General features: G+C 41.4%; 1 protein-coding gene across 2 annotated transcripts in view; it reads right to left on the bottom strand.

Moving 5' to 3' along the window:
- LDLRAD3 (low density lipoprotein receptor class A domain containing 3) overlaps positions 1-17,533 on the bottom strand; it is a 107,616-nt gene that overhangs the window by 54,913 nt on the left and 35,170 nt on the right. The window lies entirely within an intron of this gene.

Below are 17,533 nucleotides of genomic sequence, written 5' to 3'. Positions count from 1 at the left end.
AGTTTTCAATTATGAAGTAATTATGATGAAGTAAAATAAGATGTATCACTAAATTTCTTATATTCAACTACCACTTTTTCTGAAGAGTATCCAAGGTCCACTTGGGGAAAAGAAAATGAGCCATTACTTTGCAGGAAAAGATTCTAAATTACCCAGGAGTATCCACTGTGCTTCACACCTCTGGCCATAGAAAACCATCAGCAGCGACATCTGAAATCCCTGCAATTCTTCACACAACTTCAAAGAGTAGCTTCTGTGTTAGAATTCTGAGACAGACAGGTCACAGCTAAATAATTCAGTAACCACGAGGTGTGAGGCAACATCATACCCCCAAAAATCTTTAAACAAAGGCAGCAAAACAACCTCAGCAACAGATTCAGCATCATCCAAGCAAACAGTCCGTATTAATGCACTAACAAGCCAGCCAAGATGCTGCTGGAAGAGAGTAAAATTAGTACACGCACGTAAAGAGGTGCTCAATGTTTCACATGTTGTGCTTCTGTTGCTGTTTTCCTTTCTATAAGAGCTAACATCTTTCTGAAACCCTACAGTGAACACACTCCAAGTGCTTCTGGACAACTTATTTTAGAGACGTATTTTGAGCCAGAATGGTTCCAGCCGGGACAAAAGGAAGAAGTTCCAAGAGTTTCAAGAAGGAGAAGAAATAAGAAAAGAGGGAAGCAACTGTACTTTTGGCTCTGTTAACATTTACCGGATCCCATTTCTCCAAGCAGGTTTACTTTTGTCACTTGGGGTCTGAATTCAGAGGCTATTAACTTTCTGTCAAATCATACTCAATGATGCTTTTTGTCCTCTCTGAAAATCTTGAAAAATTAAAGCTTCAAAATTATTTACTTTCAACATTTCTAGCATGGACTATTCTCTTTCTCTTGTAGCCTATTCTTCCCGACAGATTTCAGACCATGAGTTGTCAAAACCAGAGCCTCTGGCCCTCTGAAGAGGTCATGAAGCTGCACATTCCTAAGCAGAGTGAGCATGCAGCCAGAAGTGGCAGCAAGCTGTGCATGAGCCCCGTTTCAGGGATGACAAGCACAGGTCACAACATCCGCAGCTGCTCTGGCCCCAAAGGGTACAAAGCACAACTGGGACATTGCCTTGAGCTACCACAGTAAAGCCATAAGTAATATTTAATGTTTGGCCACACCTGGAAGAAAATCATGCTGGAATGACCAGCAACAAAGTCAAGAACTCTTTCTTCTGTAGAAAGCATACAGATTCCCCAGAAAAAAGAGGGAGAAACCACTCAGGACAATTATCTAATATAAGTTATTACTCAGACAGTTATATAATGTTTAGTTAAACATTTTATCCCCAGACATCTTTCTATCTTCTCCTTCTCCTCCAGAGACAGCAGCCAGAGCACAAGAAAATTCTGGTTTAGAATAACTGTTCATAAAAAAACACATACTAGTAACCACAGACCAAAAACAAACAAGGAATGAAACACTTCAAATTATCTCTAAGTTTCCCTTTTATATAGTCCACTGATTTTATTTTTAACTGGAGGGAAGGAAAAAATAACAAACAAAACTCAAATTCAATTCTCTATATTTGCAACAGACGTGATATATAAACCAATCCCAGTTCAAACTCACACTTATATTAGAGACCCTAGGAATATAAAAGAGCATTTCAACCACCAAGGTGATTCATGAGTCAGTCAGTCGCTTACTAGACAGAAGTCTCACTCCCAAACAGAACTTAGTTTTCCAAGTTCCAATTCCAGACACAAAATGCATTTTTCATATGCTGTACACAAATGCAGGAAAAATTAGAAACCAGTAAAGGCTAAGTTCAAGTCACGTCCCCTGACTCTGGAGAACTCCACTGAAGAATTTCAGCTTGATTTCCAATTTGACATCCTTCTTGTCCCCTGACATAGTTTTTCCAAGGTTTTTAAGTAAGTGCTTTTTGGTCACTGCTCGTAAAGTTCGTATGGAAAGGACAATAATTTCTTCCAGAGCAGAAACCCACCTTCCCATTCTGCAGGATCTCTGGAAATACTCTAAACATGAAGGGCTATCATTTTCTCCAGGTCTCTGGCACCCTAACAAGTAACAGATATATATACCAGGATCATGACAGCTTATAGCACATTCAAGTCATGTGCTGCACTATCCCAGCATTCCTCTGCAATTCCAACTCCCATTACATGACTGTTACAAAAAGAGTTTTCTTCTCCTTTGCTCATCATTGTGTCTCCTACTGCACAGGTTAAGAGTTTTCAGGCAGATCTGTATGTGAGAAGCTTTATATTTATCTAACAGCAGCTATCTATTTGGCTATTTCAGTGATTTCAGCCTCAATAAGCCTTCAAGGACAGCACTGTCTTTGCAATCTATATTCTTCTCTGCTACGCTTGGCTGAAACAGGCTCAGGATAATCAAGAATTACAGGGATATCTGGAAATGATAGAAGAGCAGTGAAAAAATGAACAGGCACATGTGAATTATTTTACCTTATTTATCCAAGGTATTACAACCAGCTAAAGGAAAGGGAAGGGAGGAAGTTGGTTGTTTTTAAAAGAACTTGCAGGCAAGTCCCCTTGAACCCATGTCTCCAGAAAGGAAGAAACTGAGAGACCACACATTGGACAGGAAGGGATGAAATACAGCAAGAAACCACAGAGCAACTTACAAAACTGTCACTCTGGATTCAATACAGCAAGTACAAAATACACCTCAAAAAACCTGCCATTCAACCAATTTGTGAGCCTATGTCAGAAAGAATCAATTAACTCCAGTTCCACTCTTCATTTGTTACCTGCTCATGGCAGAACCAACCCAGGACTGGAAGATTAACGCGAATCTGAATTTACATTACACAAAAGGGAACTGCCGTGGTATTTAAAAAGAAGTGTCAGTGAACTACCATGAACTTGAGGAGCCTCCTATGACTCCATCACCCATGGGAAGAAATTGCTTTTCACTAAAATACTCTTTTCATCTCTTAAAATTGAAACATGAAACAAATGGTGAAGATGGTGGCAAAGAGTTGCTGGCCACAGTACAAGTTTGCCAAATGTTCCCTCCAGGTTGCTTCGCTTAAGTTCAAAAAAACTATTTTGGCAGTTGTACGTGTGAGTGCGTGAAGTCGCTCCTTATGCTACACAGAACCTAATCCTCCCACCCTCTACTTTCAAAGCTCTATAAAAATACTAACTTCCCATCAGGACCAATAGTACACTCCACTGACAATGTGACAGTTTGCAGGCACAGCTCTACAGCAGTAACAGAAAAACATTTTGCTATCTTTAGGATCCCAAGTGTGAAACTGTACTATTTTTAAAAAAGTGTAATTCATTTTATTATTTCTCAGCAGAGATGCACAATAGCAGAGAAAAAGAAATCAGATTTGGCAATCCTGTGTAAAACCTGTATATAGATAATACTCTTGAATAAAAGCAATTTTGATACTCATGGCTACAATGACTTGGAACCTGATTAGAAGGTTACAACTGATCTGCAATGGGCAGGTGATTTTTTTTTTTCACATAGATAAAGCAGGAAAGACATCACATGCATTTTATAATTAACAGTATGATTAACAGTATTAACTGTAAGTTTAACAAGACCAAGTGCAAAGTGCTGCACCTGGATCAAGGAAAACACTGATGTGAAAACAGGCTGGAGGGTGAATGGACTGAGAGCAGCCCTGCCAAGAAGGACTTGGGGATTCTGGAGGATGAGACTGGACATGACCCAGCAATGTGCACCTGTGGCCCAGAATGTCAAATGCATCTGGGCAGCATCCAAAGCAGTGTGGCCAGCAGGGCAATGGAGGGCATTCTGCCTCTCTACCCTGTCCTTGTGAGACCCCTGGAGTGCTGCATCCAGCTCTGGGGTTCTCAGCACAGGAGGGACATTGACCTGTTAGAAGGAGGCCAGAGAATGGATCACAGGGCTGGAGCACCTCTCCAATGAGACCAGGCTGAGAGAGTTGGGGTTGCTCAGCCTGATGAAGAGAAGGCTCTGGGGTGACTTTACTTTGACCCTTCTGTAGCTGAAGGGGATCTACAAGAAAGCTGGAGAGAGACTATTTACAAGAGCATGTGGTGACAGGACTTAAGCTGAAAGGGAGTAGTAGATTTAGATTGGATATAAGGAATAAATTCTTTAATGTGAGGACAGTGAGGCACTGGAACAGGCTGCTCAGAGAAGCTGCAGATCCCTCACCCCTGGAAGTGTTCAAGGGCATGTTGTATGGGGTTCTGAGCGATCTGGTGGAGACAACAGTCTCCCTGCACATGGACTGGAGGACTGGAACTAGAAGATCTTTAAGATCCTTTCCAAACCAAACCATTCTGTGATTCTATGACTGTTACCGTTCAGCCAGCTTATCTACACCTCAAGCATTTCACAGGTAGTTATAGTGAACTGGCCACCAATTACTATGTGCAACATGCAAAGAGCACACAGCAGGAAGGCCAGTAGACATGCCTTTTACCTTCTTTTAACTTTACAAACATTTCCGTTTTAAAATGTTTCTCAATTATTTTGTAATCTGAAGTGAGGAAACAGAATGCAGCAGATACAACGTACAGACAGAAGTAAGCTACACAGAACCTGAGCGTCTTTGAACTAAATTGTTGCTTCAGAACCTCTCCAAGTAGCAATCAAGCAAAGTAACTTTATGCTGCTTCACAGCTACACATCTCAACTCAACAACAGATAATGATTTATTCAGCTAATCAAAACTTGATTACTTGCATGCGACAAGAGCAACTCTCCAGACAGAAACCACTGCGTGCAGATGCTGCATTATTGCACAGCCATCAGTGTTTTCCTGACACTGGTTTTGATAAAAAACCACCTTAAACTCCTCTCTGTTGTGGGTAATTTCGGTAAGGGATGTTACAGCCACATCAGACAGTACTGTAAAACCAGATTCTTTTGATGAATGCGTGGTGAGATGCAGCATTTCAGTAAAGGCTTTACATGAAGGAGATAAGGGTTTCAACTTTAATTTACAAAGGACTGATTTGACAACAACATGTAACACAAGCTGGATGGCACCAGGATCTGATTCCTTTCACCCCAAGAACTGCTATAAACCCTCAACCTGTTAACACTTACAGTTATTTTGCATCAGTTAACTGCTGTTTGGACCCCACAGTATTTTCAGTTCTGTTCCCAGTGGGAAAGCCACTGAAGGCAAATGCATCATTTGTTGGTTCACAGAGCTCTGGAACAGGGCTGTCTTGCAGAACAGCACAGAAGTTTCACTTCCTCTGCTTGCTTTTTCCTATCTATAAAAAAGCTAGCACTTGAGTAATATTGCCAGTATAAAATGCACTCAACGGTCCACTATGTTAGAACTTCTTCAATTCAAAACTATCAACTATTTAAGTTACTGAGTTATGATACAAAACACAGCCAACTGCAGAGCATTCACTGCACCTACAAAAAGCCCTAGGGTCACTCTTGCTTTTGCTCCCTGTTTAACAAGGCAGGTCAAAGAGTTGCTGTTCTTAAACTGCTAAAGCAAACATAGAGAAAAAGAGCCTAAAATGTGCTTTATTTTAAAGGAAGCAATCTTATGGGTTTTTAGGTAGTGAAATTAGCCCAGTAGGAAGCATCAGAGGCTGCCTCCATTATAGTAAACTATCAACCACTTACATGAGTAATATTTACACTGTAGTCAACAGTAAGAGAGAAAGAACAATGCTAAAGCAAAAAAAGCCAAGGGAGTCTGCTGCCATGAAGAGTATATGGCTTCCTTCTAAAAGAGTGAAAAAAGAAAGCACTTCAGAGTTGAGTTACTATGAGTCGGTGGACTTTAATTCTTGCCAGACAGTAAGGCCCTAAAATAATCTTTCATGGTCTAGGAGTCTGTGTTTTAGTCCTTCAAAATCACCACAAAGCAGAGATGTCAGAGGAGAGCATGGACAAAAACCTTTTGTCCGTGGTTTCAGACATTCAGTAAACCAGTTTCTCACTAAGAGAAGTATTTTAGAAGTTCTCCTCACTAAACAACCTGAACAATAACATCACACTAAAGGACAAAGTAAGCACAGTTTCAGAGTTGTTAAGTTACTCAGGATGCAAACAGGCAGGACAGAACACCACCCTTTAGGCACTTCAGCAGCAGTACTCCTCAGGAACAACCGTGTGCCTGATGGGCTACAATCCCTCACTCTATTCTGGGATACTACCTACCTGTTCTTTTTCTTTCAGTTGTGCCACTGATTCCATCCAACTGTTAAACCTGTCCAATTCCAAGCTCTCCAACTGGCCTATTTACTGACCTCCATCAAGAGGATTAAATAATTAGCACCACAAACCCTTTTGATCTCCCTGCATAAAAAGCTATCAAACATAAGCAGCTATCGCACTTGCCCCTACTCATGTGTAATTGAGCTTCAAATGAAATATTCACCATGGTCACTTAATTACAAATCTTATTATAACTACCAAGTATTTGGTTGCCTAATCATGAGTAAAACCAAGAGATAATTCCAGTTTGATATTCCAAGTTTAAGAGCCATCTGAGTAAGTGGCAAAAAGATCAGCAGCTGCCTTACAGCATCTTCCCAATTAATGCTAATGCTCATTTCATGCATTGTTTAATATCCAGCTTTGCTTAAGAATTCTGACATTCTTTACCTACCTGCAAGAAATATTCCAGGTCAACCTGGAGATGACAGGAAGCAGCAAGAAACACAGAAAGAGATTTAAAAGCACTCATTGATTTTGAGATGCGACCAGAAGTCTAGAGGTCTTCCAAAACATACAACTACCTTCATTGAGAAATTCCTAGCTTTCTGCCATACATTCTAGTTATCTAGAAAAGGAGGTGGTAATTTCATTAGATTTTTACACAAATTATTACTGGCTTCTAAGTAAGAATGAGACATCTAAAGACTGGTTTGCTGGAATCCTATCTCATGACAATGCTAATTAACATTAATACACAAAATCTAGTGACAGCAGCATTTCATTGCCATGACCCTTTCAGGATGCTAATTCTGGTAGAATGCTTCTCTCTTCCTAAGTTCAAGCCCCGCTGTTAGATTTTCTCCTTCCATATACTAACACACTCCCTTACCAGAAGTTGTCAATATAAAAAATAATGCCTATTTATCACTGAAGGGGTATTGGGTACAGACAAAGGTGATACAGAGACTCCATCATCAGAAAGCATTAAAAGACAATTATTAAAAATCTATAGTTCTTAAAGAAACAATGGTGGACTTAAGACCTGATTAGCCTTTAGGAATCTTCTCTCACACTACTGGTGAACTATGAATTGCACACTCTGGAGAATCATATCTCTAAACAACGGTTACAGAAAGAGAGATAATAATTGTTTTTATTCTTTCCTGTAAGTTCCCCAAGCTCGGCCTCTGAGAAATTATCTCTATTCTTTCTTCAGCCAAACTGAGAATATCCACACCTATTTATCATCCTGTAAGGGATCCACCTGTTTAGAAGAGGCAAGGGGATCTTTGGCAAAGACTGGCCAACTCAGTGAGCAGGCATTAAACTGAAGGACTCAGGGTGTGAGGTCCAAAGGTAACATTCACTACATCATATCCAGCTGGGGAATGCTGTGGGTTGGCTGGGAAGCCAGGCCAACCACAGCAACAACAAATGTTCCTGATCTGACTACCAAGATGAGATCCAGAAGGAAAATCATCTCAAAGGTGTCCATGGCTTTGGTGGATCTTCCTGCATCCCTTCCTCCAGGAAAAACTGCAGGAACCATTACCTCTCTGAAATGCCTGTACACCAACACACAGCACAGGGGAAAACTAGGCAGAATTAGAGATCTGTGTGCACATTCTCTGCAGTTACAGAGACATGGTGGGATAGCTCACATGACTGGAACGCTGTCATGGATGGCTACATCCTGTTTAGGAAAGACAGGCCAGCAATGTGAGGTGGTGGAACTGCTCTTTATGTGACAGAGCAACTGGGATGTATCGAGCTCTGCCTCGGGCTGGGTGAAGAACCAGAAAGGGCTTACAGGTGAGAAGTCAACACGTAAGGGCCAACATGGGTGACACTTCTGTGGGTATTTGTTATAGGCCACCCTGTCAGGAAGGGGAAGTCAAAGAGGAATTCTCCAGTCAGCTGGAAGGAGCCTCACAGCCACAGGCTCTGGCGCTCACGGGGAACTTCAGCCACTCTGATCTCTGCTGGAGAAACAACTCGTGGGCAGACAGGAGCTCAGGAGGCCCCTGCAGAGCACTGATGGTAACGTTTTGACACAAGTGGTGGAGGAGCCATTGACAAGAGGTGTGCTGCTGGACCTTGTACTGACAAACAAGGAAGCACTGGCTGGGGATGTGAAGACTGGGGGCAGCCTTAACTGCAGCGACCATGAGATGGTGGAATTCAAGATCCTGAGTGAAGGAAGCCGGGCAGTAACTGGAATTACAGCCTGGACTACATGAGAGCTAACTTTGGCTTTCACAAGGCCAAAGGAACCTGGAGGAGAATCCTGTAAGTTTTGGCCCTAGAAGGTAGGAAGGTCCAAGAGAACTGGTTAATACTCAAGTAGTGCTTCCTCCAACCTCCAGATTGTTTAATTTCTTTTTCATAGGGATGCACCAAAGGGGGCAGGTGCATCCCTATGAGTAAGAAATCAAGTGAAGAGGACAAAAGACCTGCATGAATAAGCAAGGAGCTTCTGGCAAACCTCAAACAAAAAGAAATAGCATCCAATGTGGAAAAAGGGACCAGTCACTTGGGAGGAACACAGGAATACTGTCAGAGTAGACAGGGAAAGCTATAAGAAGAGCTGAGGTCCATTTAGAATTAATGGGCAATGAATGTCAAGGACACCAGGAAGGGCTTCTTCAAGAACATCAATAGCAAAAGGAAGAGAATGGAAAATTTGGTTCCACCCATTCGGGAATTAGGTGGGTGCCCTGGTGAGAAAGAACACAGAGAAGGCTGAGATACTGAATGCCTTCTTTGCCTCAGTCTTTGCTAAGTGCAACCCTTGGGAATCCTAAACCATGGAGGCAAGAGAGAAAGTCTGGTTTTCCCTTGGCTGAGGAAGAACAGGTAAGAGATCAGGCAAACTTGACACCCACAAATCCATGGGCCCCAATGGGATGCACTGACATGCACCAAAAGATGCTACTGCTAAGCCATTCTCTATCACCTCTGAAAGATCATGAAGAACAAGAGAGGTACCTGAGCACTGGATGAAAGCCAATGCAACTCTACCTTGCCTTGGTGAGGCTGAGTTGGGAGGATTCTGTCCAGAGCTAGTGCTGCTCAGAGAAGTTCTAGAGTCTCCTCCTCTGGAGATATTAAAAAGCCACGTGAACATGATCCTGTGCAATTGGCTGCAGGTGAACCTGCTTTAGCAGAGGAGTTTGACTATGACCTTCAGAAACCCCTTACAATTCCAATCATTTCATGACACTGAGATTCTGTGACTCCTCCTGTTTCCTTTGGAAGCATTTAAAATGCACTAGATGGAGATGTAGAGTAAACCAGGGCACCACAAAGGTAGACTGTTAGTACTGTTTACAAGGAAAGTCAAACTCCCAGATCACACTGAAAAAATGCCACAAGCCTCACACTTCAACCTTTCACATACATGCTAGCACAGCTCAGACCTATGGTATATTCCATCTCCTGCACTTCTACTAAGTATTTTAACGTATTGATTTTATATTAATGTATTTATCATTTACCATGTTCGTTATGCCAGTATCAACCTCCATTATGCTCACAGGGGATTACAGAACACTTAAAATCAGTCAGTATTTGACAGCTAGGCTACTTTTGCTGCTCTGCTTAGGGTTAGGGTTACGCCTAGGGTTAGGGTTTTTTAAACCTGAAAGACCAGAGCTCCATGCACACCGCAGCTGCAAAAGGCATCTCAATGGGAACACAAAACTCCCACAACATGGCTTCCCCCATAGCTTTTTCCTTGGAACCAGTCAAGGCCCAAGGCTGCATTTACGGCCTAGGGTTAGGGTTTTGAAAACCACAAAGCCCAGAGCTCCAGGCACACTGCAGCTGCACAAGGTATCCCAAGGAGAACACAGAACTGCCAAAAAATGGCTCCCTCCCCACCTTTCTGCTTGGCACCAGCCTCACCCCCATGCACCTTGTAGCCCTCACCAAGGATTAGCCTTATTCTTAGGGTTCGGGCTATGTCTAGTTTGTTTCAACCATTTGTCTGTCTTGGTACACATCCATTTGCAGCAGAGGCTTGTCGTCACCTCCACAACTACACACAGACAATGGCCAAAGTTCACAGCCACCTAACTCTCTGGTAAGTACTTTGAGCCTTATCACAGACACTCCACACTTCCCAAAGTAGGAGACAGAGGTTTGATGAACTGAAGACTACAAGTTCAGCTATAATACTTTTGAATTGTGTTACAATCATAAGGTTGTAACAAAATCCTCAGACATGAAAAAGTGATTTCAATGCTGGAGTTCCCCTTTTAATATTTTTTGAGTTTACTTAGTTTTTTTTTTATGTGCCAGGTCACTAAAATCTTACTTGCAAATAAGAAACAAATGAATACTTATCTTCTCTAAAATATAGTGAGCTTTGATACAAGACCACTTCAGAGCTATTTAGCTCACACTGCCTGTAAGCTGTTCACTAGCAAGACAGAATAGAGCTTATCAGCAACGGTAACTTCTCAAAGCCAAAAGATACACCTGGCTAGCAGCTACAGACTGCAGCAGCTGAGATGCCTTCAACTTTATATGTGATGGGGTAGTCCAAAAACATGTTGCAGGTATGCAATGCTGGATCTTAATCCCAGGAATCTAAAAGCATCTCTTCTAAATATCACCCTGTCCCTCATCTTCTGTAGAATTACTCTTAGTCTACACCTGGCTTTAACTGATGCTTTAAGCATAATTTTCTGGGGCTACTGAATATTAATTCAAAGTCAGAAGTCTTTACTGATGGGTAGGATTAGTCCTGCCCAAGTCCTGGCCCACTGCTGTATTTCTAGATCTCAACTGGTTTAGACAATCCCTTCTGAATGAGGCAGACATTTTTATTTTCTTTTCTAGCAAAATACCACATCTCATTCTTCAGTGCACAGAGCCCTGCTTGTCGAACTGAAAGCCTAGTATTTAAAAGGATAGGAGCCAGAGTTACTTTGTGCCCTTTGTTCCTGTACATGAAAGCCATTCATTAGACTGACCCTGCTAAGTGGTTAAATCCAAGCAAAATGTCTTCAGCTGTAATAACTGCACTGTCATAATAAGCACTTATTAAATATCTTATAAAGATTGTAGCACTCATTATCTTTACAAGATTTTTTTTCTCTGTCTTAAAAAGTAGTTATTAAAGCTGGTTACTTATTCTTAGCAGCGTGGAAGTCATGATTTTGACTGCTCTCGGAGCAAACCTTACCAAGGTGAGGACACACATCTAAATTCAGACTGTCACCAGAATGATTTGAGTTGTTAGTAATGACCATTTAGTAATAAATTTTGCTTTTGCCTCTATTGTAATTTTGGGACTTACAAAGGGAAAAGCACACATAATGTGCCTTAGTCTATCAACTTGCGAACTTCCTGTAGAGCAGACTCAAAGCGTGCTCTTGATTGAGGGCAAACTCCAAAATTATTTGTTTGTTTTGGTTTTTTTTAAGCAGCAAACAGCAACAAATCTAAAGGCCACCACCTGAAATATACCCTGCATCAAAGAGGGCAGGACAAGGCAGTGTGACAGTCCTCATTTGAGGCTTCCAAGCATATGACATGGCTTTGAAGCTGTTGCAGCCCCCACTCAAACCCCCTTCTTCTGCAGCCTGTGCCAACAAGTGTAGGAGTTCTTGCACTCAAGAGCTTCTCCAATGACAGACAAAGTTCCTCAGACTTGACTTTGGTTACAGTGGGATTTTTTATTTCTTTTTCAAACACTTTCCAGCCCTCAGATGCAGTTGTTAAAAAAATACCTCTTTTGTAGAAACTGAATGCAATTAAGTCAGTTAAAATTCACCTGAAAAAAACCTAACTAATCTGCTTTTGTTCTCCAAGAGTTTCAGTTTCCCAAATGAAAGGGTTTTGTGCACAGTAAAATATTCTTCACATGATCTAGGAAACCCGGGCTACTAATTGCAGAGCGTGGGTTTCATTTGGCAATCCTGTGAAAAGACTCTCTCTCCCCCAGGGCCATGTGTAGCTGATCATTACTAACCCGTAGCCTCGCTGCTCCTCAGCGTAGGGAGCTCCAACACCTGTTGCAAGTGAACACCAGAGGGAGCAGTAAACACTTGTCTGGTAAGAAAGCTTCATATTGGAGATGCAAAAAACAAGGAAAATAAGGCACAGCAAACCTCGGGGAAACTTCAAATTGGTTACTATGTGCTGCACTTTCAAACTACAATATACTGCTAATCCAGTTTAAATCCTCACCAGCCCAGAGACAATGAAGATTTAGAGCAAGCGTGCAGACACAAACACTTTGAATGATGCAAGCTTACTTGTGCCACATCTCCCACCCACACCCCAATGACACCTGATCTATAAAATCTTCTGAGACTATAAAGCATGTATACAAAATCCTGTGTGCATTTAGATAGATTAAATGGAAATGCAAACATACTCAACATAGAAAAGACAGACAAAGAATGGAATGTGACAAAATAGGTCATGTTTACTATACATAAACACACACTTCCAACTTTACAGGGTAAAAGCGAGAACAGAGTTAAGAGACATACAAGAGAAGATGAAATCAAAGATTAATGTGCTAACATATCAGCAATTAACAAGTAATTATAGGACTATCTCAAATGTTATTCTACTTACCTGACAAAGACAGTTAAAAATGCTTCTGCATTCTTGCAAAACCAGAAACAGAAGAACGGCCACAAGTGTAACCAGAACACATTCCCACCTCCCACCTTCATCCTTTCACTTTGGCATGCAGCCTACCAGGTGTGGAAGTTCCTACAGTGTCACCAGACCCTGGCTTCAGCAGGGGTGCCAAGGGCTTAAATTTCCTGACACAAATGGCAATGTTCTTACCAGATCTACTGGACACTTGGATTAAACTGGTTTCTCAGATTGCCCAAATACAAGTCACAGCGTTGAGGACCTTGAGAGTTAGCCTGCTGCTGTGAAACTGCAGAAAAGCTTGGCTCACCACACCATGCTGAGCGCAACCCAGGACTGCAGGTATTACAAAACCTTCAGTTCTGATTGCACTGGGTTCCCTGCAAGCACATGTGTCTCAGGCAAAGAGACAGAACTGACCTTTAGCGGAAGCCTGCTTGGCAGGTGGCTTCAATACCTGTCTGGGGAATCCTAATTATAATGGACCATTTTCATGCAGCACTTCATTTAATAAAGACATTCTCCCCCATGGAGGAGACTTGCTCTGTCTGAAGGACGATCAGAGATCAAGGTTTGATGACAACGGATTGCTGGTGATGAAATGAGCTTTCTATTACCACAATTCCGGATGTTCCTACAGACCTGCTCTTGCTAGCCAGCCCAGGAGTGCATTGGCAGCACATCCTTACAAGCATGGATGATACTCCATTGTTCAGACATCTACACAACCCAGTCACAGCTTTTAGTATTGACTCAGAACCCTGCTTTACCTTTATGTTTGTGTTGAATGAGCAACAGCGCCAACTGGAAACACAAACAAGTGAGACGGAGGAGGAGGTTTCGAACGTGAGAACACACTGCCCCGAGGCTATCCTTGCACACAGTTTTCTTCTAGCCCACAGCTTACACTCTTCAGCCCTTGGATTAACACAGATAGTCACTGCTTCACTGTGTGCCACTATTTGCTCATAGCTAAACATACAAATTTGGCATGTCTCAGAAGAGCGACAAAGGGAAATCTAGACTCCTGGGTATTTGGTATGTCTCTAATTCTGGCTGCTGTCATGCCAGGCACTTAGCGTGGATGATGTGCCATGCTCTGAATCCCCACCATCTGCTGCTCGTTAGCTGACAAAGGCAGCACATGCCATCTCCCCACTAGCTGCTGCTCATTAGTGACAAAAGCCATTCTGTGTTCACAATGTTCTCTCTGTAATAATCTAATACAAAGATGTACAAAGAGGCAAAGGAAAGAGGAAACAGAGATGACAGAGTAAATTATGAGCTTAACTAAGAATACTAATGCACTCTTAAATCTCAAGATGAGAATCCTTCCAAGACCAAGACATAGGTCTTGGCTCCAAAGGAACAGGTCAGCAGGTAGGTATAAAAGTCAGCACTAGAGATAATCCATTTACTTCAAAATGTTTCAAAACATGCAAGCACACATTTCTAGGCTCCTTCAATTCAGGCTCTTTATTTTGCAAAATTTTATATCTTCCATTCCTGATAACAGAAAGAACTGAGTGCTGACAGCATGCAGCTCCCAACCTGACCAGGGCAAGCACTAACACCAGGTATCTATAAAGCCTGGTATGCAACCAGAGGAGGATTTCAGATCTGAGCAATCAATCCCTCCAAGCTTCATGGGAAAGTCCTGTTGGTAAAGATTCTGCATTTGGGAAGAAGAGCCTCAGCTTCCTTTACAAATCATCTACCTAGATGAAATGCAGTAATAATAGCAACACTTGAAAGAAATGTGCATGACAGATACTGGACAACAGGCGGAGGAGCAATCCAGTTGATGAGAACCAAAAGATGGGAATGAACTACAAACAGTTCTCCACTGGGAGATACACTGATGACAGCAGTTTACTCAAACTACAGAGAACTGGAAGTACTCACAAAACATTCACATTGATATGGTAAATTAATCCTTTTCAAGCTCAATTAGCTGCTTGGAGGAAGAAACAAAGCAAGGTTGTTCTTCAAGAAGTAGTTCTTATGTACTACAATGAGAAGTCACTGTCTCAGCTTATTCCTCCCTTCCATGCTTTTCCTCAACCTTTCTCCCCAGATAAAACCAGGTAACATTTTTCAGTCATCACATCACCACTGGAGAAGGTAAGAGTATGAGAAATGTTCTGAGCACTAAACAGCACAAGGACAGCTGGCATGGGACGCGTTAAGGCAACAGGTAAGGGCACAGAGGAAGCACGGAAGATGACAGATGGTATGTGGGTGTGTGGGTTCTGGCAAGTGTGGGAGATGAAGGAAAGGCCATAAGCAAAGTGACATGGTTAACAGAGATGGTCCTGAGGAAGAGACAAAAGAGGGACAAAAGGAAGAGAGGGAAGAGTTAAGACATGAATGGACAATGTGCAGGTAATTCTGCTTGGCATCTTATTTCCTCCTCACACAGACCATCACTTTTCCACTTGCTGGCCACAAAAATCCAGAACCAGACCCAGAGTTCAAAGTTTTCCTGTTTAAAGGGGGACAGACAGGATGAGATGCTAGAGCAACAGAATTGATAAAATATTGTTGGACATCCACATTCAACTGTAAGACAAATCAGAAGAGAAAGACTTTACACATAACCACACATGTATGCATGACTCCTTCCTCACGGTCATGCCACAAGACAGCATACTCATCTTCACAACAAATGAACCCTGTAACCAAGCTCCTACTCACAGACATTTTTAAGCAAGGTTAACACTTTTCAGTGTGAAATAGTTACTTGATGAGGAATCACAGACAAAGCAGCTTAAAGTACAGCTGTGAGTAGTAACACACTGGGAACTCAGCCATCTCATGCTGCTAATGCAACTCCTATGGCTTTGTGCTCACCATCAACAGCTCAGCTACTGCAAAGCAAAATCACAGCAGAAAACAAAGAACTCTAATTTTGCTGCAAGGTAAGTTTTAGGAAGGAGAGCCCTGTTCTGATAGAAGGAAAGTAACAAACTGTAGACTAAAATGATGAAAAAAATATATATACACCTATAAGGCTGCTTTTCAATGCCTTATCTCTGAGCTAGGAACAAATCTAACACCAGATTTGGTCTGTATAAGCCCATCCAACTTCTGATTATTTTATAATGTAAAAGACTAGTCGGAAACACTACAAATGTGGAGATTCAAATGAGCACTGTCTGCATTCTGTTTTGGCTTATCTGACCTGTTAACAGCAGGCCAGCAGAGGATTCACATCGACTGCTCTCCCTGCAAGCCTCTTTTGTATGCTAGTTTTACATTTGTGAGGGTGATCCAATAGCAGATAGATGTATGGCAAGAGGAAAGAACAGTCTAATTATCTCCATCAATTTGTGCAGGATCAAAAGATTGCTCATCCAGGAAACTGTCAGCCAGTCAAGCCGGATAAAAGTATTTGAAAAAAACCCAGGAAGGACAGTTCTGCAGCAACTTAAAATTCAAAGCTGCAGCATAGCCTACATCACTGAGGTTTATTTGAGTCTGTGGTGACAAGAACAGCTTTTATGAACTGCCATTTTACAGCTATTTATACTTTATTGTCAGTTACTATGTTTATTACTGTCCGAAATTCACCAGACCCAACTGATTTTGGTAAAGAAATTTTTGAACAGAGAGTCATAAAGCATATTTTCTTTTTACTGATTCTTGAGTAAATACCCAGTCCAGCCTTCATTAAGAAAATCTTCGTAAACATCATCTAATTGTATCAAATGAAAAAATTTGATACAACTACAACATTCTTAGAGACACAGAAACTCCTGGTGTGTATCCTATAAATACAAAGAAGTACTGTCATTCAGTTTGTTTTAAAAAGTAGAAGCAGCACACCAAAAGTCATGCCAGCAGTCTATTCAGGAGCCAAGTAATGAGGAACCTGAGTCACACAGCTGTTGTCATCAGGAACATCTCACTGAAAGGTACAGGTTGAACTTTAGATATTTTTATTCTTGCCAAAGCTCCCAGTGATATAATTTTCTGCTAGGGTTTAAACAGATATGCATGACACTGATCAATCCTTGCAATAGGCCTACCCTTTAATGTCAACATTTAAGTGTGAAAAAAAATAAAATTAACCTGTCTTCAGTGACACAACACAAGCCTGATGCCTTACAAAGACTGCAAAGCATTAGATACTTTATACAGATAGTTTTAATTCTTTAGAAAGTGAGCAAAGCTCACTGACCTAAAGGAAAACTATATATGGAGATTTACACAGCACAGGTATTTAGGCCCCATTATTTAAAAGGGATGGATTACTGGGGTTAAAGAAGAGGAATTAAGTTTTAAAAAGCAAGAGCATTTAACAATTCAAGTATTTCCAGTCAGGTAATTTGAAAGAAGCTATTCTTTTTTCCTTCTGCTCTATCAGCAAAGCTAATGCTGTCTTGGAAATGTCCTGGGAAAGGTAAGCTTATTATAAATTCAGTTTAAGTGTAATGAAAACCTCTGTAAAGTATACACATAGAGAAACCCCATTTGCTACATGAAAACCAGTAATGTTACAGAAATTTCTCAGTTGCTCTAGAATCACATGAAATATGATTTTTTTCACTCTCAAATGGATTTCAAATCACAGCACTATGCTACAGCATAATTTTCCTGTCTGGTTAACACATGTAGGCTAGAAATTTTCATGTTGTGGGGGGTAACATCAACCAAATCTAGCTTAATACTAAGAAAAAGATGAACTCATGGACAAGAACCAGATCAGACTTTTTTAGCTCTCTAGAACT

Source organism: Haemorhous mexicanus, chromosome 6, assembly GCF_027477595.1.
Source record: "Haemorhous mexicanus isolate bHaeMex1 chromosome 6, bHaeMex1.pri, whole genome shotgun sequence".
Lineage (NCBI taxonomy): Eukaryota > Metazoa > Chordata > Aves > Passeriformes > Fringillidae > Haemorhous > Haemorhous mexicanus.
The sequence above is the reverse complement of the archived record's forward strand: the minus strand, read 5'-3'. Positions and strand labels throughout refer to the sequence as shown.